The sequence below is a fragment of the Lissotriton helveticus genome, chromosome 1_2 (genome assembly GCF_964261635.1).
Source record: "Lissotriton helveticus chromosome 1_2, aLisHel1.1, whole genome shotgun sequence".
In the NCBI taxonomy this organism is placed as follows: domain Eukaryota; kingdom Metazoa; phylum Chordata; class Amphibia; order Caudata; family Salamandridae; genus Lissotriton; species Lissotriton helveticus.
In genome coordinates, this window is record NC_136058.1 from 47,016,493 (window position 1) to 47,043,310 (window position 26,818).

Below are 26,818 nucleotides of genomic sequence, written 5' to 3' on the forward strand. Positions count from 1 at the left end.
ATAATTTTATCTCCGCGAAGCGGAGCGCTGTTACAGATATATATCTTCTTTCTGAACGTTAATTTCTCAAAATGCACTGAAGCACATATATTGAGACCTAGCAAAGGCACATCGGGCTACCAGTCCCTACAATTTTGCCAAGTTTCGTGCAAATCCATTCAGCTGTTCGATCCTACCGAGAGACAAGATGGCGGCCGCTACGGACTGTTTGGAATGTTTACAGACACCGGAGAGCCAATCAGCTTCGCTTCGCAAAGCTCCGTAACGCAAAAAGTACGCGAAGCGGTGCGCTGTTACAGATATATATCTTTTTTTGAACGTTAATTTCTCAAAATCCACTGGAGCACATATATTGAGATCTAGCAAAGGCACATCGGGCTACCAGTCCCTGCAATTTTGCCAAGTTTCGTGCAAATCCATTCAGCTGTTCGATTATTATTATTTTTATTTTTTTTTGCCCCGCGGGGCCCTTTTAAAACCTCCACATCAAACCTAGGGGGTGAGCGACAATGTACTATGCCCCCTTATGGTCATTTGCCCCTTCGCTTTGGCCTCCTCTTGTCTCTCGATCCTACCGAGAGACAAGATGGCGGCCGCTACGAACTGTTTGGAATGTTGACAGACGCCGGAGAACCAATCAGCTTCGCTTCACAAAGCTCCGTTGCGCGAAAAGTACGCGTCCTGGGTCGCTGCCCGGTCCGCTGTTACAGATATATATCTTTTTTTAAACGTTAATTTCTCAAAATCCACTGGAGCACATATATTGAGACCTACAAAAGGCACATCGGGCTACCAGTCCCTACAATTTTGCCAAGTTTCGTGCAAATCCATTCGTCATGCAATACGGAATATGCGGTGTACGCTTTATTCTGTCCCTGCGGTCTGGCCTATATTGGCAGCACCATTCACAAGGCCAAAATACGGATTCTAGAGCACCTTCGTGCAATAAAAAACTTTGACAAAGCATACCCCGTGGCCCGCCATTTCCGCAGCCACCATGAACAGAACACGAATCTACTCAGTTTCGCTGTTTTGGACTTTGTGAGGGCGGACATACGAGGGGGTAATAGACTGAAAGAACTCCGTAGATTAGAGTCCAAACTGATTATACAATACAGGACCCTTACCCCTTCAGGCCATAATTTTGATGAGGAGCTAGCCGTCCATCTAGGTTAGCCAGTTTGTGCTATTCCATAAGGATGTCCATATTCACAATGATGCCGCAGAGCTAATGATAGTTTTACATTTTATATTTTATGTTGATTTTGTTGTTCTTTTGATCTAACTGTGTTTTGTTTTTTATTTTTCCTTTTTTGACAGAGGTGACACAATTTTTTTTTTTCATTTTAGATCAGAACCGCAATGCATTGAAGAAATGAACTTGAATCATTATGTTATAGATGCTGCTTGTGAGCGATGAACTTTTGGAGACCTAGTACACATGCCCACTTGGGCAGGACTCACGAATTTAATGTTTACCCATGTCTCCGTATACAGTCTATAAGCACGATTTTGCCCACATGGGCGTGACATTGCAAATAGAATGATTGTGGTATACACCAACTGAGACTGGTGAGATAGACCAATGGGAGCGCAGTGGTGCATATTGAGTCTCTAAACAAAACTTTATTGAGACACACGAAGAGAACATTAGTAGTTCCGCTCTTTGCAAGCATCAACAAGACATTTTTACAAGTTGTTTATTTAAAGAAAAGCGGTTTTGTATCTTTTTATTGCCTTATTTTTTGCGCACACAATATCAGGCATGTATTCGGCTGAGTACGTGTTTAGCAACATTTGTTAAGTTGCCGAGTCTGTTTTCACTTGCACAAGTGTCACGTGGTATTTAAAAACGTATGCACCGGTAGATCAAACACTCATGACTAAGGTGCGTCTGCACTGAAACGCGTCGAGTATTTTTCTTGTCTGTATGATCATTGAAGAATAAATCTCCGCTTGCTGCACAGACTTCTGGTGTGTGTCCATTGCTGTCGTGTCCTAGCCAGGTTGAGACACGATTTTGTGGAATATTACCTACTGGCGGTCGCCAGTAGGTATATATAGTTAGGATTTTTTCCCTATGGGATTTTTGAAAATTCTATGTCTAATAACTTTGGCGTTTGTGGACGGAATTGGCTGAAATTTTCAGGAAAATGGCACATTTTGTTTCTGAGCAGCCCCTGAAAATTGGGCGGGGGTTCGTCCAGGGGGGGTCGAGAAAAAAGGAGGGTCCCAAAACGTGTTTTTAACATTGAGTTTTCCATAGGGCGGTTGGCCTCATTTTTAGCCCGAACGGCTGAATGGATTTGCACGAAACTTGGCAAAATTGTAGGGACTGGTAGCCCGATGTGCCTTTTGTAGGTCTCAATATATGTGCTCCAGTGGATTTTGAGAAATTAACGTTTAAAAAAAGATATATATCTGTAACAGCGGACCGGGCAGCGCCCCGGTTCGCGGACCTTACGCGTACCGGAACTTCGCGTAGCGAAGCTGATTGGCTCTCCGGTGTTTGTCAACATTCTAAACAGTCCGGAGCGGCCGCCATCTTGTCTCTCGGTAGGATTGAGAGACAAGAGGAGGCCAAAACAAAGGGGGAAATAACCATAAGGGGGCATAGTAGATCCTCCCTGACCCCCTAGGTTTAAAGTGGAGGCTTTAAAAGGGCCCCGCGGGGCAAAAAAAAATAATTTTTTTTTTGTTTTTTTGCGTGGGTAGCGCCCGGTCCGCGAACCGGGAAGCGTTCTGGGCAGCGTACTGCAATGAAAAATGAATGATAGACTTTTCAAATACTGTATGTTAATTGATTGTTGGTTTTGTTGATTATTTTTTAATTTTAATTTTTTCTGTAAACTACTTTCCTACCTTTTTTGATGGTGCGCTTCCCAGGGAGCGACCCGGTACGCGAACTGTTGAGCGCCCCGGTTCACGAACCTTAAGCGTTACGGGAGTCCACCATTTTGTGTTTCGGTCGAATTAAGATACAAAATGGAGGGCAAATAATGTTCAAAATGGGTAGAAGGGGGCACGGTAGACTTATCTTGACCCCCTAGGTTTTGTGAGGGTGGCTGAGGAGGCTTATATGTGCGAAAAAAAAACATTTTTTTAAAAAATTTCGCGAGGTTAGCTCCCGGTTCGCGTACCGGGTAGCGCCCCGGGGAGCGTACTTTGTTGAAAATTAGTGAAAAAAGTTAGAGTAAAATAATAATTGTGAGTGATCAGATGTAGGGTAGCTCTGAGAAGAGCTTTTGGGTTTATGGTACATTTAGGTACTTATAAGTCGGTACCAATGCACAGTCTTAAATTCAGAGTGAAAATTCTGTTGCCCTCATCTGAGAAGTGAACTCCATCTCCTCTGTAGATATCTTGCATGTAGTAACGCAAGTTATTGTTGTACAGGGAGCCCATTCCATGGTCTCTCATGTAAGCTGAAACAGATTTGTTTACATGCTTCCTCGACTTCTCAATTTGTGGACAAAATTGGTTTGACCACCTCCATTTCTGTCTTTGGCATATATTTGAATATACCAAGGCAGTCTGAGGAAAAAGTGCCATCAATTGCTCAAAGGTGTCCTTTAAAAGCATTTCCAGACCTACCCCAGTCAAAGTGCCCAAATCATTACCTCCACAGTGCACAATTAACAGGTCAGGTTTGGGCAAATGCATAAAGGTTTTCACCAATGGTATCAATTGGTGACATTTTAATCCTCTGTGGCCAAACAATTTAATTTCCACATCTTGTAAATTGAGGTTAGGTAAATTTCTGTTCTCAGCATACCTGTGAGCCCAGTGGATATAACTATGTCCAACAATCCAGACAGAAAACATGGTGAGAGAAGGTTCTGCTGCAGTCAGATGAAGTGTGGCAATGAAATGGCAGTTGAAAAAATGAGAGTTTAAAATGAAAAAAACTGTGGAGTTTCTGTGTTAATGAAGCAGTAACAGTGATTGGTGGATTTTGATTGCTGAAAACAGAAAGTTAGGGTGCATGGATGAGTTCTTTGAAAGATGTATTTTGAATGGTCAATAAATAATCATTAAATGAAAGATTGCAGTGGATACGCAGGTGCACTGAGAGTTCAGAGTTCAATTGCAACATTGTTGTGTGAACTTGCAAACACCAGAGGTCTTGCAAGAGGTGGTGCTATGCAGAAAAGGCATGAAATGGCAGAGGGGGGAAGGGTTTTCATTTGAAAAAAAGTGAGGGAAGAGTTTTGATTGGGTGACATGAGAGATATGTGTGAAGAATTACAGCATTTCTGTGCTTTTGATAGCTGCAGACTCTGGAGTGCATACCTTTTGCTCTGCTGAAGACAAATTGGTGTGTTTCTGAGACTGTTTTCAAACTCAAAGTATTTGCTAAGGTGAGAAAATATTTCTTTAATTTAGATAGAGAATAGTGTGCTTTAAGGAGAAAATTATGAAGAAAGTTGTGTTTTTCAAATGTTGCTTTGTCTCAAGTGTTTTACAAATAGATTTTGTTTCTTTGAGAAAATGTAATTGGAGAAAATGTGAAGTATTAGTACTGACAGGGTGTTTTTCTGCATAGGAGCTGTGGAGTCTTTTCAAATTATGACTTGAGAATCGTTTTTGAGGAAGATGAATGGTTATAATATTTCTGACAAGGACATAATGGTGTATGCTTCTTTATAATGCAATTGAATGTCTCTGATGTTATTTTTCCCATTTTAATGTAAGACCTTTCTCTGTGGCGCAAATTGCTTGTAAATATGCTCCCACCTGTGCATGGTAAATTTAGATTTTGAATGTTTGTGTTACATAGCCATGTTAAAAGTGATACAAACATGCTGCAAAGGCAATCAAAAAACGCTTTTATGTGTCTTAAGGACATTTTAAGTAATTTTCCCATGTGCAGTGTTTTGAAATTATGATTTGAAAATCGTTTTTGGGGAAAAGGAATTGTTTTTAAATTTATGACAAGGACATAATGGTGTATGCTTTTTTATAAGGCAATTGACTGTCTCTGATGTTATTTTTCCCATTTTAATGTAAGACCTTTCTCTGTGGCGCAAATTGCTTGTAAATATGCTCCCACCTGTGCATGGCAAATTTAGATTTTGAATGTTTGTGTTAAATAGCCATGTTAAAAGTGACCCAACCATGCTGGAAAGGCAATCAAAAAACACTTTCATGTGTCTTAAGGACATTTTAAGTCATTTCCTCATGTGCAGTGTTTTCAAATTATGATTTGAAAATCGTTTTTGGGGAAAAGGAATGGTTTGTAAATTTATGACAAGGATATAATGGTGTATGCTTCTTTATAAGGCATTTCTGTGTCTCTGATGTCATTTTTCCCATATTATATTAAAAGACCTTTCTCCGTGGGGCACATTCATTGTAAATATGGTCACACTTGTGCATGTTAATTTTGGTTTTTACTGTTTGAGTTATATAACCATGTTAAAAGTGACCCAAAAAAATTGCAAAGGCTTTCAAAAAACACTTTCATGTGTCTTAAGGACATTTTAAGTAATTTCCCTGTGGGCAGTGTTTTCAAATTATGAATTGAAAATCGTTTTTGAGGTAATGGAATGTTGTTAAAATTTATGTGCGCCATATGCCCCCAAATTTCTTTTTCAGGGGTGCAGCAGGGTGTTCTTGAGACACCCCTGCACCTTTGGAAAAATTCCTAATTTGCGATGAGCTAATTGCTAATCGCAAATTGCACCTTCATTCATATGGGCATCCTGGCCCATGGAAATGAATGGGTAATTTGCAATTAGCAATTTGCTCATTGCAAATTAGGAATGGTAAAGAATTGCTATTTATTCCTTAAAATTTGCTATTTTGGAAATGCGAAATAGTTATATGATACATATGCCGGTTGATGTCTAACAAGATAAGAAGCTTAGGGATACATTTATGATGACTGGCGCAATGAAGTGGACATTACTTACTTCATTGGTAGAGCTTTACATGTATTATGTCCTCTGTATTCTTCATCAAGCGTAACTTTAATCTGCAATCCTGAGTAGGCCTCACCTTAAACAAACCTCTGGATAGGCCACACCTTATCGTCATCATGAATTAATCATTTAAAATGCTAGGGACAGATTTATGATAGGTGTATGCCTCTTTTGCGCCACTTACAAAACACTGTCCACGGGGAAATGACTTAAAATGTGCTTAAGACACATGAATGTGTTTTTTTAAAGCGTTTGCAATTTTTTTTGGGTCACTTTTAACATGGCTATGTGACTCAAACAGTCAAAATCTAAATTCACCATGCACAGGTGGGAGCATATTTACAAGGAATGTGTTCCATGGGGAGAGGTCTTATAATGTAATATGGGAAAAATGACATCAGAGACAGTGAAATGCCTTATAGAGAAGCATACACCATTATGTCCTTGTCATAAATTTGCAAACCATTCCTTTTCCCCCAAAACGATTTTCAAATCATAATTTGAAAACACTGCACATGTGGAAATGACTTAAAATGTCCTTAATTCAAAATTTGCTATTCCTTATTTTGCGATTGCACTGAAGGATTTGCAAATTTTGCGATTTCTTAAATGCAATGTATCAAACAAAAAATATGGAAAAAATGACATTAAGGATTTGGAAACTACCACCAACTTCTAGTTTGTGGTAATTTGCGAATTCTTTTCAAAAAGCATTTTTTTCCAAAAAACAAAAGGTGCCATATGACGCCAATACATGTCCTTAGGGCATGTATGTGCGCCATATGCCCCCAAATTTCTTTTTCAGGGGTGCAGCAGGGTGTTCTTGAGACACCCATGCACCCTTGGAAAAATTCCTAATTTGCGATGAGCTAATTGCTAATCGCAAATTGCACCTTCATTCCTATGAGCCTCCTAGCCCATGGAAATGAATGGGTAATTTGCAATTAGCAATTTGCTCATTGCAAATTAGGAATGGTAAAGAATTGCTATTTATTCCTTAAAATTTGCTATTTTGGAAATGCAAAATAGTTATATGATACATATGCCGGTTGATGTCTAACAAGATAAGAAGCTTAGGGATACATTTATGATGACTGGCGCAATGAAGTGGACATTACTTACTTCATTGGTAGAGCTTTACATGTATTATGTCCTCTGTATTCTTCATCAAGCGTAACTTTAATCTGCAATCCTGAGTAGGCCTCACCTTAAACAAACCTCTGGATAGGCCACACCTTATCGTCATCATGAATTAATCATTTAAAATGCTAGGGACAGATTTATGATAGGTGTATGCCTCTTTTGCGCCACTTACAAAACACTGTCCACGGGGAAATGACTTAAAATGTGCTTAAGACACATGAATGTGTTTTTTTAAAGCGTTCGCAATTTTTTTGGGTCACTTTTAACATGGCTATGTGACTCAAACAGTCAAAATCTAAATTCACCATGCACAGGTGGGAGCATATTTACAAGGAATGTGCTCCATGGGGAAAGGTCTTATAATGTAATATGGGAAAAATGACATCAGAGACAGTGAAATGCCTTATAGAGAAGCATACACCATTATGTCCTTGTCATAAATTTGCAAACCATTCCTTTTCCCCAAAAACGATTTTCAAATCATAATTTGAAAACACTGCACATGTGGAAATGACTTAAAATGTCCTTAATTCAAAATTTGCTATTCCTTATTTTGCGATTGCACTGAAGGATTTGCAAATTTTGCGATTTCTTAAATGCAATGTATCAAACAAAAAATATGTAAAAAATGACATTAAGGATTTGGAAACTACCACCAACTTCTAGTTTGTGGTAATTTGCGAATTCTTTTCAAAAAACATTTTTTTCCAAAAAACAAAAGGTGCCATATGACGCCAATACATGTCCTTAGGGCATGTATGTGCGCCATATGCCCCCAAATTTCTTTTTCAGGGGTGCAGCAGGGTGTTCTTGAGACACCCATGCACCCTTGGAAAAATTCCTAATTTGCGATGAGCTAATTGCTAATCGCAAATTGCACCTTCATTCCTATGAGCCTCCTAGCCCATGGAAATGAATGGGTAATTTGCAATTAGCAATTTGCTCATTGCAAATTAGGAATGGTAAAGAATTGCTATTTATTCCTTAAAATTCGCTATTTAGGAAATGCAAAATAGTTTGATGGTACATATGGCGGTTCATCTGTAACAAGATAAGAAGGTTAGGGATACATTTATGATGACTGGCGCAATAAAGTGGACATTACTTACTTCATTGGTAGGCCTTTACATGTATTATCTCCTCTGTATTCTTTATCAAGCGTAACTTTAATCTGCAATCCTGAGTAGGCCTCACTATAAACAAACCTCTGGATAGGCCACACCTTATCGTCATCCTGGATTAATCATTTAAAATGGTAGATACAGATTTATGATAGGTGTATGTCTCTTTTGCGCCACTGTGCGTCACTTTTATGATGCAGTGGCGGTGCAAAAGATTTGCTATGAGGCGAGAAAATTACAAATTGATGCATTTAGGCAGATGTGTCATGGTGTAAAAAAACGTGCCACATGAAACCGATGCAGCAGTGATGCAAAAGATGCACCATGTTGCAAGACAGGCCTCACTTGGGGTCATATGTATCAAGCTAATTACCATTCGCAAAGATCAAAATTCTGCAAATTTCAGCCTTTGCGAATGCTAATTAGACAAATGGTATGTATCAAACAAGTTTGATGCAAAATAAGGAATAGCAAAATTTGCTATTCCTTATTTTGCGATTGCACTGAAGGATTTGCAAATTTTGCGATTCCTTAAATGCAATGTATCAAACTAAAAATATGTAAAAAATGACATTAAGGATTTGGAAACTACCACCAACTTCTAGTTGGTGGTAATTTGCGAATTCTTTTCAAAAAGATTTTTTTTTAAAAAAACAAAAGGTGCCACATGACGCCAATACATGCCCTTAGGGCATGTATGTGCGCCATATGCGCCCAAATTTCTTTTTCAGGGGTGCAGCAGGGTGTTCTTGAGACACCCATGCACCCTTGGAAAAATTCCTAATTTGCGATGAGCTAATTGCTAATCGCAAATTGCACCTTCATTCCTATGAGCCTCCTAGCCCATGGAAATGAATGGGTAATTTGCAATTAGCAATTTGCTCATTGCAAATTAGGAATGGTAAAGAATTGCTATTTATTCCTTAAAATTCGCTATTTAGGAAATGCAAAATAGTTTGATGGTACATATGGCGGTTCATCTGTAACAAGATAAGAAGCTTAGGGATAGATTTATGATGACTGGCGCATCACCAGGGATGTGCCAGTCATCCTGCGCCGCTGTTCCGCCACCCATGGTGTGCTGCATTTACAATGCGGCGCAGCATGGGGCAAAAATGGCACAGATGCGTGACGTATCTGTGCTGTAAAGGTGGCGCATTGCTGGAATTGTATCGCAAGTGCAATGCAGCTCAAGCAAGGCTCAGGGGTGCCCCATCTCCACAATGTTGCGTCAAGACCTATGCCTGCTTAAAGCAGGCGCAGGGTTTTGACGCAGCTTTCTCCTATCTGATTGTAAATACGGCACACCATGGGTGGCAGAGCAGCGGTGCACGTTAACTGGTGCATGCCTGGGGATGTGCCATTTAACATAAATCTGCCCCTTTACATTTAAGTATGTGCAGGGGACACAGAGTTGGTGAGGCTTATCCAAGGTTAAGAAGAGATGAGTCCTGTTCACTGAAAAATTAGACATAGGCTTCACCTGCTCAGCATCGCTGGACATGGCTAAATAATAGCTGCAAAATGTTACTCTTGTTAAACAATTTTACTATTATAATCTCTGAGATTTGTCTCTTACTCTGCAACATCTCATTGTTGTTATCTTTCTTTAAAGATAAAGACAACATCAACATGAGCGACAATCTGCAATCAGTTGATTTTGACCTCATCATTGAACTTGTAATTGAAACATCAGTGGATGTTGATCCCTTGGATGATTTAAATCCTGAGGATGAAGAAGAGCGTGATGAGGATGCAGATTTGTCCGAATTTTATGACATAGGGTGGGAAGCTGACCTGCTTGAGCCTATGGAACTATAAACATTTATTTTTAAAATTTATAATAAATAAAAAGTAAAAGTGTAAACCGTTTAATTTAAAAATAAAGACACCTTCAAAAACAGGTTATGTGTAGTGTCTTCAATAAAATATTAAAAAATGATCATAAAATTAGATCAGATTCACATATAAAATAGCACAGGTAACATGAATATAAATTCCATTTCTTTTCTGCTATTTCTGTATTGTAAATTTGCCAAGGACTAAAAAATCTTCTATTTAAAATGTCAAGTAGTGTGTTAAGTTTTTGATCACTGTTATTGATTTACTGTTTGGTAATAGTGGTTAATAACATTTTTTAATATATTTTACCACAGATTCAACTGCAGATCATTTCAACATTTCACCATGCCAACGAAAGAAAGAGAGAGAAAGGCTGCAAAACGTCAAAGACAGCAGGCCAATCAAAAGAAGCAGCAGTCCTCTAACAAAAAGATTTGTCAAGTCACGAAGAAAGCACCGGGTAAGAGTACAAAAACATTCATAAGAAATATGTGTAGTAAAAAAAATATTACTACAGAAAATGTTTCAGTCCATAAAAAGAGAAGCAATTCAAATGGAAAGGAAAGGCCAATCAAAAAAGTTACTGCTAGAGCAAGAGATAACTCTGTGCATGATAGTAGAAGGAAACAACAGTTTAGGGACATTCGTAAACGAATGTTCCGCAACAGGATAATTGGCAATTTGTTAAAAAATATTAAGAAAGGTCAACAGAAAGTGGTTTTTTATAAGAGAAAAAAAAAAGTTGAGAAAGTTATTGATGAGGCATTTGAAATTAAACGTAAGTTATTTATTTTGATAATCAATAGAATTAGGAAGCTAAACAAGGCAATTTATGATTTCAAAAGAAATAGTAGATGGAAGAGAATAGTTAATCGTAGTAATTTTTGTGAAGTTTTTTCTGGAGAATGGATGCATAGTTCAAGCTCTGAGGCATTTTTTAATGAGGAGAGTTATTTCCAGGATAATGATTTGGTGCATGCAGTTGACACCAGTGGTCGTGCTTATGAAGTGAAAGATGGTTGTCCAGTTGAAAAAGAAAAACTTGTGACAACAGAGGCAGAAGAGGTGTTAGGTAATGAGGTTTTAGGAAGACGTGCTAAGGGTCCTGTGTACACCTGGAAGTGTAGTAGTATTTGTAGTGTGCGACAGGATTCCATCAATTTGCTTTGTGATTTTGTACGGTCATTTAATAAGAAAAGTTTGAAGCAGAAAATAAGGTTGTTGCAAGAATTAGATCCTTGCAGAGTGAGAGAAGTGACAGGTTTGCATGGTCATTCACTGGCTTGTCTTTCCAGGAGAGTATGCCAGAGTGTTTTTCATCATTTCAGGATGCTAGCAGTGCATCATAATAAAGTGAGGAAATTAGTTAGAATGTTGTATTATGCTAAGAGTCCAGCAATTATGCTTAAACAATTATGCGCTGCTCTTTTGCATGGTTCTGAAATAGATGTGAAGAATATATGTGAAGAAATTGAGTTTTGTTACTTTGGAAGTAAAGAGGAGAATGTTGAAATTGACCAAGAAGAAGCGGGTAATGTGGAAGATAGTGTACAGGTTTCCAGTACAGATAATTTCCAGAGGGAAATTGCGACGTTTCAGGTCAAATCAAGTGAGAGGCCAAATTTCACTTGTGTGTGTTGTCGACGCACTTATTATAAGAATCAGACTAAGTTAGTGGATTTATATGCAAAAAGTGAAAGGGAAAATAATAGTGAATGGAAGGATTTCACAACATACTTGATGGTAGAAAATTGTTTTGATTTGGGATTGGATCAACGTGTGTGTACTTATTGTTGTAACAAATTAAATCAAAACCAGATGCCTGCTAGAGCAGTTCATAATAATCTGGAATTGATTGAGATTCCTTCTGAATTGAAGGATTTAAATACGTATGAATCTATTTTGATTCAAAGTATCCATCCCTTTCAGGCTATTGTAAGAATGGAGCCAAAGACAGGGAAATTGCCTCCATCAGATTTACAGAGAGGATTAAAGGGAAGAGTTGTTTATTTGCCTCTAGATTTGAAGAAAAACATTAACACAATTGGAGTAGAAAAAGTGGAAGAGGAACCTCTGGTTATCTTAGTTAATGGGGTTCCGACAAAGAATAAGAAAATATGGCAAGATTTAGTAGATGTTAGGAAAGTTAAAAAGGCAACATTGTATTTGAAAAAAAATAATAAATACTATAAGAATGTATATGTTGCAGAAGAGGAAGTAAGTGAGGAAGAGGATAGCGATTTGTGTGCTGGTCAAATTGAGAAAGTAGAACCCTCTACTAGTGAAGAAATATATGAACATTATAGTGTTCATCCTTTGCATTCCAAGGAAGTCATGGGGAATGCTATTGAGTTGTTTCAAATGAAACAAGCCAAAGGGAGTCCCATTAGTGTTTGGGAGGAAAGTTTGGAAGCTCGGTGTTTCCCACAGCTTTTTCCAACAGGTCAGGGAGGAAGATATGATGAGCGACCTCATCAAATTCCTGCTTCTGAATACCGGACTTTGCGATTGTATGCAGGAGATGCTAGGTTTCGACAATGCATTCCTTATTTGTTTCATCTCCTGTTTGAAAGCGATCTGTCTGGACTGTCATATGCAGTGAACCACATCTTGAAAAGTGGTATACACATGCAAAACATCTCGGCAAGTGACTTTATGGATAAAGTCAATGTCCAAGACAGTATTTTGGATTCTCACCTGATTAATCTCATGGCGTGTCAGCGTGGTACTAATGAGTACTGGTACTGTCGTCATGGTGATTTAAAATGTATGCTGAGGAACTTAGGTACTCCCACATGGTTCCTCACTCTGAGCTGTGCCGAGTATGGCTGGGAAGACTTACTTGAATTTCTACGAGAGGCAAATGCTAACGTAGATAACATCGAATTCAAGACACCCGGAGAACTGTGCTCTTTGGATCCAGTCAATGTATGTAGGTACTTCAATCATAGATTTGAAGCTATGATGTCTTTCATCATGAATAAGAAGAATCCACCTCTTGGAGAGGTGTTGGATTTCTTCTGGAGAAAGGAGTACCAAGCAAGAGGTGCTCCTCATATACATATGTTGCTGTGGATCAAGGATGCACCTAAATTTGGAACGGATCCAGAAGACTCAGTGATGAGTTTCATCCAACAGTATTCTACGTGTGCTGTTCCAAACGCAAAGGAGAAGAAAAGCCTAAGAGAAAAAGTTCTGCGTTTCCAAAGCCATCGATGTGGAAAGTACTGCCGTCGTAAATTCCGAAACAAGGACAAGTTCTACACCAAATGTCGTTTCGGCTTTCCACGACCGGTGATTTCTAAAGGAAGAGTAAACAGTTTGATGTCTTCGCTGCGACATAATGTGATGAAGAAATCACCTAAAAACACATACAATTTGAAGAGGAACGAAGAGTCCAAGTACATCAACGACTACAACCCGGTGATTTTGTCCATGTGGAATGCTAACATGGATATACAGTTTGTGGCTGATAACTGTATGGCTGTGGCTCGGTATGTGACATCTTACATCACCAAAAAAGAGAAGACAGAATTGAAGGATATGTGGGAGGACATTTCCCATGAAAAGAGCCTCAGCAAGAAGTTGTACAGTTTCAGTCTGAAGATGTTGTCGCATCGAGAAATTGGAGCTTACGAATGCTCTGACCGGTTGTCTTCAGCAAGTCTCTATGCCAAGTCCAGGAGTATCGTTTGGGCGAGTCTTGGTCTTGCTGCAACGCGTAATCGAGTTCTGAAACCTGTGCGGGAAATTGAGTATTTGGCGGAAAAGGAGCCAAACAGTACCGACATTTTGAAGACCAACATGTTGGATACATATTATCCAAATAGAAGCAGTCACCTCGACAATGTTTGTCTGTATGAGGTTCTTCAAAATTACATATTCAAGAGGAACATCAAAGAAGATACTGAGAAAGGAGTGTATGCTGTAATAGGAAGTGAGGGATGTCTGGTCAAGCAAAGAAAATGCCACTTGGTAAACCATCGAAAATTGAGTGGCGAATCTCCTGAAAAAAAGGAGTTTTTGTATTTAGCATTTTTGCAACTTTTCAATCCTTGGCGTGCAGAAGAGGAACTGCTTGGAGATTTCCTCTGTTACGAAGACTCTTTCAATGCTGCCAAGGGGACCATAGAATGTCCTGCTTTTCCCAAATATGTAGAAATGTTGAATGCGGAAATTGAGCTGGAAGCAACGATTGCAGCCGAGATTGCCAGAGACAGTTCTCAGGACAGTCAGAGTTCTGCTTCATTGAGTCAGGATCCACTAGGAGGACCTGTTATCGAAAATGAAGCTGCCACTGCTATGAATGAAGTGGAAAGAGCCATGGCACATGCTCAGGAGGATGCGGTTAACTTAGAAGAGTTGGAAAGACAACTCAACGTTGAGCAGAGGAAAATATATGACGAAGTTACCATGCAAATTGATCATGGATTAAGTCATGACAAGAAAGAGTGCTCATGTACGTCGTTGAAGCCTGTCCGACTGTACGTGAGTGGAGAAGCGGGAACTGGAAAAAGTTTCCTCATTAAAGCAATTTCATGCTATTTGCAGGAAAGGACAGAGTCATCGCTGTCTTGTGTTGTCACCGCTCCAACTGGACTGGCAGCACATAACATTAAAGGGATTACTTTACATCGTTTACTGATGCTGCCAGTGGAGCATGACAACAAATTACAATATCACAAGCTAACTGGAGATGCTTGTTTTGAAGTTTCAAGAATCTTGAGGAAAATGAAACTTCTTATCATTGACGAAGTAAGCATGGTTTCCAATGTCATGCTTGCCTTTGTGCATTTGAGAATGCAAGAAGTTCTCAAAACAGAGTATGATGTGTTATTTGGTGGCAAACACATCATTGTTTTCGGAGATCTTTTGCAGCTGACACCAGTGAAAGGGCAACCTGTGTTCAAAATGCTCACGCATGAAGATACCAGGAAGTGCCTAGGCAGCATTGGCAACGTCAATATATGGTTAAACCTCAATTATGCTGAACTGCATGAAAATATGCGTCAGGCGAAGGATGAAGTTTACAAGACTATTCTACAAGATGTTAGAATTGGAAAAGTGACCGAGCATGGGAAAGAAGCTTTACATGCACGATTACTGTCAAATTTATATCCAGAACAAGATGTTGTGCCTGAGAATATTTTTCAGAAAATTACTGATAAGAAATCTGGAATATGTTTGATGCCAACTCTTGCAGAATGTGCCAAATTCAACAACAAAATGTTGCATTTAGAAAAGCAAGAGATTGTGAAACTGGAAGCTGTTGACAGAGTAGAGCATATGGGATCAACAATTATTTTGTCTGAGAATCTGAAAACAAAATTGGATTCATTAGAGAAGAGTATATCTAAAACTGCAGGTTTTGAAAAGACTCTGAATGTGTGCTTGAACTGCCGTATAATTTTAAGAAGGAATTTACATGTTGAAAGAGGTCTGGTAAATGGATCAATGGGTAATGTTGTTGATTTTGTAAAATACAGAAATAGAGATGGAATTGAATTTTTAAAAATTAAATTTGATGGCATTGAGGAAGTACAGCTAATTGGTCGTTGCTCTGCTAGATTTTTGCTTGTAAAAGACTTATATGTTCGCCGTAAGCAGTTTCCTGTTTGCTTGGCATATGCGGTGACAATCCATAAATCGCAAGGTTTAAGTGTAGACTGTGCATTGGTGAATATTGGCAGTTCTGTGTTCAAGGAGGGTATGGCATATGTGGCATTGTCACGAGTTAGAACTTTATCGGGATTGTACTTGATTGAGTGTGATGTCACAAACATTTGTGCGGATCTAGATTGTGTTAAGGAATACAATAGGTTAAGAAGAGAGTATGCGCCACATTTGCCTCAGTATCCTTTGTTTGAGAAACGTGTGGTAGGCCGGAAACGAAGAAATGTGACCAATACTGGGGAGGTTGTAGCAAAAAGACGAAAAGTCGATGAACCTAAAATTACAAGCAGAAACAAAAAGGATTCTGTTGAAGATGTTGTTGGTTTTCAATTTGAAAACAGTTCTGGTGTCAACTGCTATGCTAATGTAGTGGTTAATGTTTTGTTTTCTCTAGAAATGTAAAAGAAGAGATTGTGGTCAATTCTGATCAAAGATTTTGCAGTTTGTTAAATTCTGTGTTAGAGAAATGTAGCACTGATAGAACAAACATAGAAAGTGTGTCTGAAATTCGAAATCTGTTAGACAGATGTTCAGGCCAAACACAATTCTCTCAAAATATTCAGCAAGATTGTCAGGAGTTTTTAATGTATATGCTTGATGTATTGCATGCTGAAGGTGTAGATGTAGATCAGCTGTTTGGGCTTTCTTATCAATGGCAGCATGACTGCGAGAACTGTATGGTATCAAGTACTACTAGTGTAGACTCAGAAAGATTTATATATTTAACTTTGCCAGACAGTAAATCAGTCTCCTTTAATAAGCTAGTAAAAGCAGCTGATCACAACATGGAGTGTAGCCAATGTAAATCTGAAATGATTTCCACATTATTTATACGAACATATGGCCAGTATGTCATTTTAATGTTCCAACGATGTAGGCCTGATGGAACAAAATTGACAACTTTAATTAAAAATTTTGTAGCTTCGCAGTTGTCAATATCAGGAAGGACTTTTGTAACTGCAGCAATTATATATCATGACGGCCCTTCAATAACATCAGGACATTACACAGCTTATTTAAAGTCTAGAAATGGCTGGTCATTCTGCAATGATTCTGTTTTAATTTTCAAAAAAAAATTGCCGTATGACCTTAAAAACTCTTACCTGGTGTTTTTAAAACCAAAATTTTAGGGAAATAATCTCGGGATGTGCTCTGTGGAATTTCAAGAAGTTCTAATGGCTCCTACACAATTTGGCCTTGAGGATAAGTGTAGTTCAGAGACATAACTTCTAACCATAAGACTGGACGTCATGGAGAAATAAGTGCACTTTGAATGAGTTCAGAAAAACTATTTCTTTTTATAAGCTAATTGAAGCAGCCAATCAAAACATAGAGTAGAGGGAATGTAAGTCTGCAATGCTGTCTACTGTTTTACATTGCTTTGTGATTAAAAGTGATGTAGAGAATTAAATAATTGTAGTACTCATAGAGGTAGTGTAAGTCTGCTTCATAGTAAGCAGTATCAGTGTCATAGGAAATGTAGAACATGACTGAGCAAGAAGGGGAAGATATTACTATTCCAGGATTGTGAAAATGATCTTCAACATTTTAATTCTGAAAGTTGCAGAAATGCCAAATGACGGGATTGGCTTACAAGAAATCCAAGAGTTATAAATGGCTCTGACAAGATTTGGCCTTGTGGAAACTTGTGGTAGAGAGCAAGAAGTCATTTATTGCATGTAACACGTTTTTAAAAACGATGGAGATTTTCTTTCAGAAAGTGGCGGGCTGAAAGTAATAACAGCACAACAGAGTATAAGCTGTTCATAGGACATCCTTTGACGTCATGGAAAGTAAGTTAACTTTAAGGAGTTCTGAATTCTGATTTGTTATGTTGTATGGGTTTTTTAAACACAATCATTTTGATTGTGTTTTTTTTTCCCCGCTGTTATATGATGAATACCTTCAAGTCACTGTTTTTAGTGAATTTTGATACATTCTGAGAACAGCAAAAATAAACCATTTAACATGTATAATTAATTCTGTACTGTTTGCATTTATGATGTATATGTAGAACTGTGTAGGAGGCATGGAGAAGGTGAGGCTTCTGTAAGTGTCAAAGTTGTTGCATGCAGTGCTGCACTTCTGCGTATTCTTTCATATGCTGGACTACATCTGCACAATGAGATACCTAAGCAAAGGAAACACAAGTGATGTGATTGTGAAATGAGCAAAATAAATTGCACGTATTTCATTTACATCACCTGTGTTTCCTATCATTATGAATCACATTGTGCAGATCAAGTTTAGGTCTGTCCAGGGAAACATAGGAGGTTTGGACTTTGTTCAAGAGTGCAGTGGACATGACTCACTTCATTGGTAGACCTTCACATGTATTATGTCCTCTATTCTCTTCAACAACTCGAAATTTCATCTGCAACCCTGAGTAGGCCTCACCTCAAACAAACCTCTGGATAGGACACATCTTATTGGCATCCTGAAGCAATTATTTAAATTTTTAGTGTCTTGCGACACTTTTCTGAGACAACAGCAATGCAAAAGATGCACCATGTTTTAAGATAGGCCTCACTTCATCTGCATCAAGATACTGTTAGTTTAAAATGTATATCTTTAGGACTGTGTAGGGGGCCTGGAGAAGCAGAAGCTTCTGTAAGTGTCAAAGTTGTTGAAAAACTGTTTGTCCTTCAATTTTTTCTCTTGTCTTTTGTAATTTTTAAATACATGTTTTAATATTTTTCAAATGTTTGTTCTCTCTTTCACAGATTGAAAGTATAAAAACAAAAAGTGAGTAATTTAACGACAATTATAAGGTAAATGTTTTGTACTCTTTTCGTTACATTTCTATCACATTTAACTTCTATTAGTTCCACTGCTTCATTTCTTTAACCCTCAGTTTCCTGCCTTTGCTACTTCCCTCATTCCTTTCTCTATTACCTACTTACTCAACTCCTTCCACTCTTTTTCTCAGTCCCTCTCTTCTCATAGTTCCTCACTCTTGTTCACTCACTCCGTCTCTATTACTCTTAGTGTCTTTGACTGATCACTGTATCACTATTTGTTCATAATGCTTTCTCTGTGTAGTTGAAGCACACTAAGGGGCATATTATGAACACAGCCAATAAAATTATTGCTCTTTTTATTGGCAGAAAACTGGTGCAAAAGTGGTTTTAGCGGCAGTTTTCTGCCGCAAAAGCAGCTTTAGCGACACATTTCTGCCAATAAAAGCTGCAAAACTTTTATTGCCTATGTTGATGATATGGCTCTATGTTACTTACATTTCTTTGTTGTTTCAATTAATCTTTTTCTGTTATTTTTTGTTTTCTGTTTTCTATTTTTTCTCTCTGTTATTCCTCATGTTTTAATCTTATTTTGAACATTCACTCACATTCTCCAAGAAACTCTTCTTTGTTAATGTTATACTCTCTTTTTTTTTCTTTCACTTCGTTATCTATTTTGTTTTTCACAATTATACCCTCTTCCGTCTTTTCTTCGGTAAATAGATCTATTAAACAGTATCTCTTCTTTACTCCCTATAGCTGTCTTTCTTTTAACATCACTGTCTGTTTACTTTCCTTATACTTACTCTTTTTTTTTTTTTTGGTTAGCTCCCGGTCCGCGTACCGGGAAGCTAACCGGGAAGCGAACCAAAAGAAATAGAGCTTGCCAGAGTGCTAAACATTCTAGCAATTTTTTTTGAAAGGGAAGGTAGTTCTGAAAAGAACTTTTTTTTTAATATTTTTGTTGTTTTATATATTTTTTTTTTTGAACATTTTTTGTTTTTTTTGTATTTTTAGAACGATTTTATATTTTTTTTGTTTTTTTTGGGGGGGGAAACAACAAAAAACAGGCATTGAAAAGGGCTCAACAGGAGCAAAAAAAAAATACTGGGGGCGGTTAGGGCAATTATGATGTTCATAAGCCAGGTTGATAGCATTTATACTCATATTGCCACATGCTATCGACGCACCACAGTGCATACAAGTGTGTTTCATGTGGCCAAAATTCTCTTGTATGTTTGGCACAGTTTCCCGTGCCTCTGCTGGTGTCAATGAAATTGCTGATCTTGATCTGGCCACAGGAGTTGATGTTGGATTTTCCTGCAAATCCCGTATTTCCGCCCGGCTGTAATTGAGTGGATGCTTCCTGGTCATATGCCTATGCATAGTATAGTTCCCATAACTATATTTCTTATCCGTCCCTCTGGATAATTTTTCTTTACAGATGAGGCAGGTGACATACCTCGCATTCACTTTTTTTTGGCCAGGAGGGATTGAATAAAACTGCCAGATGAAACTGGCTTTCTTATGGGAAACTCGGGGCACCTCTTCCAAGAACTGTGGTTCTTCTCCCTCCTCTTCCTCCATTTCTTCCTCTTCCTCCTCTGTGTTGGTCATGACCTGGGGAGGTGGTCCTCTCTTCCCATGAGGAGGTGGAGGTGGTGGTGGGGGTGCACCAGCTGAAGCAACTACTGAAGCCATTTCTGAAGTAGTAGTAATAAAGGTCTTCCTCTCACAATGATGAAAGTCAGAGTGAGGAAAGAAGGAGGGGTTTTCATCATTTGGGAAAAACAATAGTTCTCAACCAATGAAAAGTGTTATTTTTAGGTCACCTGACCTAGCCTTACATCATTATGAAACCAAAAGTGAAATGAACCAATGAAAAGTTTTATTAACAAGTCAAATGACCTCTCACGCTCATGTTACGCGCTGCGGAACGCGCCCCGGTTAGCTTCCGGGTCGCTGCGCTTCGCGCCTCGGTCCGCGCCCCGGGGCACTTCCGGGTGCGCTAACGCGGTACGTCACAAGACGCATTACGCGGCAACGCGATACGTTGCGCTTTCGCGACGCGTCGCGGATCGCTTCCGGGGAGCTTCGTTTCGCGCCTCGGTCCGCGCCCCGGAGCACTTCCGGGTGCGCTAACGCGGTACGTCATAAGACGCATTACGCGGCAACGCGATACCGTCACGATGTTGATTTCTTACCAGTTCGCGGACCGGGTCGCGGCATCAATTTGAGCTAACGGAAAGCTTTCCGGTTCGCGGACCGGGAGCGAAACAAAAAAAATATTTTAAAAAATTTATTAATAAACATATAAAATATATTTTTGGATTTAAAGAAGAATACATTTTACAGCTATAGATATTAGCTTTTAAAAAACCAATGAAATTCACTGAAAAAAACCATAGGTTATAGACCATATATAGTTAGGAATTAGCATTTACAAAACCTTGAAAATTCACTGAAAAAACCATAGGTTATACACCATATATAGTTAGGAATTAGCATTTAAAAAACCTTATTTTACTCACACAAAACCAATGAAATTCCATATATAGTTAGTTGTACTAACTATATATCGCGCACCCGCAATCCACTGCTGATCATGTCACATATTACATCATTCATGACATGGTCAGTGACATCACTGATGACATCACTGATGACATCTCAAATGACATCACTGATGACATCACTGATGACATCTCAAATGACATCACTGACAGCCATAATATTCTAGCATGCGATTGCGGAACAGTGTCAGCAGCTGCAGGGTCGGAGGTTGCATAGGAGGGACATCCATATTTAAAAATGTAAAAAAGCACAAGAGCGTCCGCTGGTAATGCAAGTAAAAATGCCAATCCACGAACCAGAGTGCAGAAAATACAATGAAAGGAAGCAGGGATGACTCCAAAGATTTTCTCAAATGAAGTCACGAGGCCACTGGTAACAACTTTAAAAAAGTGTGTCAGGGACTTTGTGGAGGATGCGTTAAAGATAGTCGGAAACATGTTGCTGAAATTGAAAGGCAAATCTTAATTGAAAAGGGTGTGCACCTCTGTACGGGTGTTCGCTATGTGAAGTACGAAAGTTTCACGGGCCGAACTCAAGGCCACCTCTCTCTGAGACAAAAGAGCTCTTATTCTTGCCATGCCGTTGAAACGTGTCCCAAGGTTGGTATTTGTGGCCAGATTGAAAACTCCCTATGTTCATGTGTGGGAGGAAATAGAACATTTCTGCAGCAAATAACCCGTTCACTTACTGTTACGATAAAAGGAATACTTTTAATTAACTCAGAACAATCTTCATTATTGAGCATCAAATAACTACCATTTTCCAACAACTTGAACGTGGGGATGATAGCAGGAACTGGCGTGCCTTGCAACACGCAAGCCATATTTGGTCGGTGTTTGTTGCATGAACCGTGTAACTGTATGTGCCTACACATTAGTGAATGATCTGGCGTCTCAGTGCATTCCTCTCCATTCAGATAAACTTCTTGATCATCTTTGAAACATCTGTATGTGTATGGAAGCGACCAGACCTCATGAAGAAAAGCACTACCTAAAGGTTCATAACGACCTATTGGTATATATTTCATACAATTTGAAAACTTATATAAAGCAAAAGGCAGCGTTATTAAACCGTGGATAAGGCATGTTGTCAAAAATCCTGCTGATGATGTCACTGAGCATGTCATGAATGATGTAATATGTGACATCATCAGCAGTGGATTACGGGTAATAGTATCTCTAGTTTACTCCCCTATAGCTGTCTTTATTTTAACATAAGTGTGTGTTTCCCTCCCTTATACTTACTGTTTTTTGTTTGCTTCCAGTTCGCGTACCGGCGAGCGAACTAGGAAGCGAACTAAGAGAAATAGAGGTTGGCACAGTTCCAAATATTGTACCAATTTTTTAATAACGGGGAGGTAGTTCTGAAAAGAACTATTTTTTTTATTTTTCAGAAATTTTTTTTACTGTTTTTGAATTTTTCGGAACAGTTTTATATTTTTTGGGGTTTTTCTTGGAGGGGGCAATGAAAACGATTCATTGTAAAGGGCTCAACAGGAGCAACAAAACAAAAAAAAGAAGTATTTATTATTTTGGGCGTTTCGGACAAACTTGCATATGATAGTCAATAGCTCTGTTGATCAGAGTGATGCTTCTTTCTCCGTAGGAAATGAATCCATCGCAAAATACGCAGGTGTGTTTTACTTCACCAAATCTCATTTGTATATTTGGCACCATCTCCCTGCCCTCTGGTCCCGTTACTTCCGGTACAACAGATCTTCTGGCCATAATAGGGAGATTATCTAGGTCGTTCCGAAACTGTGCAGCACTGTAGTTGTTAGGATGCCACCTAGTCATATGGCGATGCATTGTGTAGTTTCCGAAACTGTATTTTTTGTCGGTCCCTCTGGACAGTCTATCTTGACATATAAGGCAAGTTACGTATCTTGCATTTACTTTTTTCTGACCTTTGGGAATTTTAAAAAATTGCCAAATGAAGTTTTCTTTCCGGTGAGACGTCCTGGGCTGCTCAGGCAAAAACTGCCTCTCTTCGTGCTCGTCCTCCTGTTCCTCTTCTTCTTCTTCTTGTTGAATTATAACTTGAGCAGGTGGTCCACTCTTCCTTGGATGTGGTGGAGGTGGTGGGGAAGCACCAGCTGAAGCTACTAAAGAAGCCATTGCTCAGTGATCACAAAGGGTCTTTCTCTCACAATGATGAAAGTCAGAGTGAGGAAAAAAGGAGGGATTTTCATCATTTGGGAAAAACAAGAGTTCTCAACCAATCAAAAGTGTTCATTTTAGATTATATGACCTAGTCTTACATCATTAGGAAACCAAAAGTGAAATGAACCAATGAAAAGTGTTATTACCAAGTCACATGACTTGCTGTGTTTACGTTAAGCGCTTTGCAGGGCCTCCCGGTTTGCTTCCAGAAACCTGCGCTTTGCGACTCGCTTCGCGTACCAGTTCGCTAACGTAGTACGTCATATGACGTATCACGCGACAACGTGAAACGTCATGCGGACGGGAGGCGTCACGATGTTGTTTTGTAACGCGGCACTTGCGGTAAAGAAACGTTTACCGGCTCGCGGTCTATTTCGCGGCATCAAGGTCAGCTAACGGGAAGCTTCCCGATTTGCGAAGCGGGAACGAAGAAAAAAAAATATTTAAAAAAAAATTTATTCATAAACATATAAAATATATTTTTGGATTTAAAGAAGAATACATTTTACAGCTACAGATATTAGCTGTTAAAAAACCAATGAAATTCACAGAAAAAACCATAGGTTATGGACCATATATAGTTAGGAATTAGCATTTACAAAACCTTGAAAATTCACTGAAAAAACCATAGGTTATAGACCATATATAGTTAGGAATTAGCATTTACAAAACCTTGAAAATTCACTGAAAAAACCATAGGTTATAGACCATATATAGTTAGGAATTAGCATTTAAAAAACCTTATTTTACTCACACAAAACCATTGAAATTCCATATATAGTTAGTTGCACTAACTATATATCGTGCACCCGCAATCCACTGCTGATCATGTCACATATTACATCATTCATGACATGGTCAGTGACATCACTGATGACATCACTGATGACATCTCAAATGACATCACTGATGACATCACTGATGACATCTCATTTGACATCATTCTTGTGCTAATACGATAAACCTCTTCAGACTCTAATATAACCTTAGATACACTCAGTGTATACAGACACTCACACACTGCCACTCATCCATGGAGTTACTCACACACCCAGTCAGTCATGCAAAGAAACAATCTCACCTCCATTTCTTCAACTATACAGTTAAACACACCTTACTTATTGAAACATATACTAACACATATTTACTCTCTTATACAATCCCTGATACAAGTTCACAATGATCGATACAACCACTCACTCATTCAGTGGCTCTCATGCACAGTTATTTATATATGCCAACTCTCACATGTACTGTGTTTTACATATGTACTTACTATGACATGTAGCATTGAGATATCCATTCACTCATCAATACACTCATGCACACAGTCAACTGCCCATGTAGCTGTTTCCACATGCACTCTTGAACTCATACACCTAGTGAATAAACTGCTCACACATCTATGCATAGAGTCTCACACCTTCCAGCCACCCCCACACAAACTCAATCTCCCATAGAAATACTTGGGCAACCAATTAATAACACATATAGCCTCTCGTATAGCTAATGATCAACACATGCAGCAGTTTACAGAACAACAGACATAATGATGCACAAATTAAGACAGTTTAGTCACTAACCCATGCATTCAGTGAGACACATTTAATCACTCACTCATACAGTCAGTCATGCACCTACTAAATCCTTCATCCAGACACTTATACATCCACTCAAGACATATTTTAACTTTACAGAAAAATAGAGTCACTGGATGTTGTCATCAGTGATGTCATTTGAGATGTCATCAGTGATGTCATCAGTGATGTCACTGACCATGTCATGAATGATGTAATATGTGACATGATCAGCAGTGGATTGCGGGTGCACGATATATAGTTAGTGCAACTAACTATATATGGAATTTCAATGGTTTTGTGTGAGTAAAATAAGGTTTTTTAAATGCTAATTCCTAACTATATATGGTCTATAACCTATGGTTTTTTCAGTGAATAGATATATATATATATATATATATATATATTCAACACCAACTCCTGAAGGAGATGGAGCACTCCGCGGGTTTCTTTATAATGAGCACTTTTAATAACAATGTACCAGTAGACGCGTTTCTGCAAACAGCCTTTCTCAATACTGCTTTTGTATGTGTGGTCACATGATTGATTTAAGTTACAATTGCATTTTCTCCCGTGGGTTCACCATTATATTTCCATGGCAACACAATGTCCAGTGTAAGCACTCAGCCATCTTGGAATGTGTTACCATCCAATTTTCCAATGCAGAGTCACTTAGCTTTTTCACAGCGTATGTAGCGGGGAGAGAAGTGAAAAGGTAAATTGGTGTTACTTAAATGTGAGTGAACAGGAGAAGAATGATTTGAGACCATTCACCCCAAAATAAAAATAAAAATTTCAAAGTAAAAGTAGCTGGAAATTACATCTTCCGAAATGCAAAGGGCCACTTGGAAGGAGAACAGGAAGTGACATCAAGTAAGTTTGAATTTTCAATAGAGACTTGTCGAGGGGTCAGTTGATGGTGAGCAAGGTGTCAGGAGACATCAAAAGGGGTTGATCAATCTCGCTTTAATGCACTTCATAATGAAGGAGAAAAGTTAATAAAAAGTGCCAAATGTACTTCGGGAGTGCGGCCCGTTATTTCTTCCTGTCAGGAAGATTTGTGATGGAATAAGTAGTGGCGTGGTTTGGCCGCAAGAGATCGCACCCACACTAAGCGCTGCGGAATCCGGTGTCGGCGAACCGAATTGTATCATTCACACACACATATATATATATATAAATATATATATATATATATATATATCCACGCAAGCAGGTAGCCCAAAAGAAGTTTGACCGTAGACACATCATAAGCTTGCTGATTTATTGGCGAAATGCAAGCAGACAGCATACAACAAAAACAGGCATCAGTCTTCATAGCGTCAGACACGTTTTGGGAGTCTTCGCTTCCTTCCTCAATGGCATGTATTCCATCTGCGAAAGCAAAGTTCAGCACACACCTGTTGCATTTAATCTACCCGCCCTGGTTGGCGTGGCTCTCACACAGCCTTCTGGTAGTTGTGGTGCGAAGCATTCATATCCCCAGTGGGCATGCTTTCATCCAGGTAATTAAATAAAACAGTTTGTCACCCTCGTGGGTTGATGTCAAGTCTTGTGAGCTGCCTGCCCCGCTTTACAAACGGCAATCAAAGCAGCACCATCCTGCACACGGCGCCAAACTTTGCATGTCTCCCGAAACTGCCAGCCTCGTGTCAGCCAGCACGGACCCGCTGCAGCAGTGGGTCTCACTCTGCGGCTGGGCAACAGCCGCTACATATCCACACACGCAGGTAGCCCAAAAGAAGTTTGACCGCAGACACATCATAAACTTGCTGATATATTGGCAAAATGCAAGCAGGCAGCATACAACAAAAACAGGCATCAGTCTTCATAGCGCCAGACGCGTTTCGGGAGTCTTTGCTCCCTTCCTCAATGGCATGTATTCCATCTGCGAAAGGAAAGTTCACCACACACCTGTTGCATTTGAACTACCCGCCCTGGTGGGCTTGGCTCTCACATAGCCTTCTGTAGTTGTGGTGCGAAGATTTCATATCCCCAGTGGGCATGCTTTCATCCAGGGAATTAAATAAAACAGTTTGTTACCCTCGTGGGTTGATGTCAAGT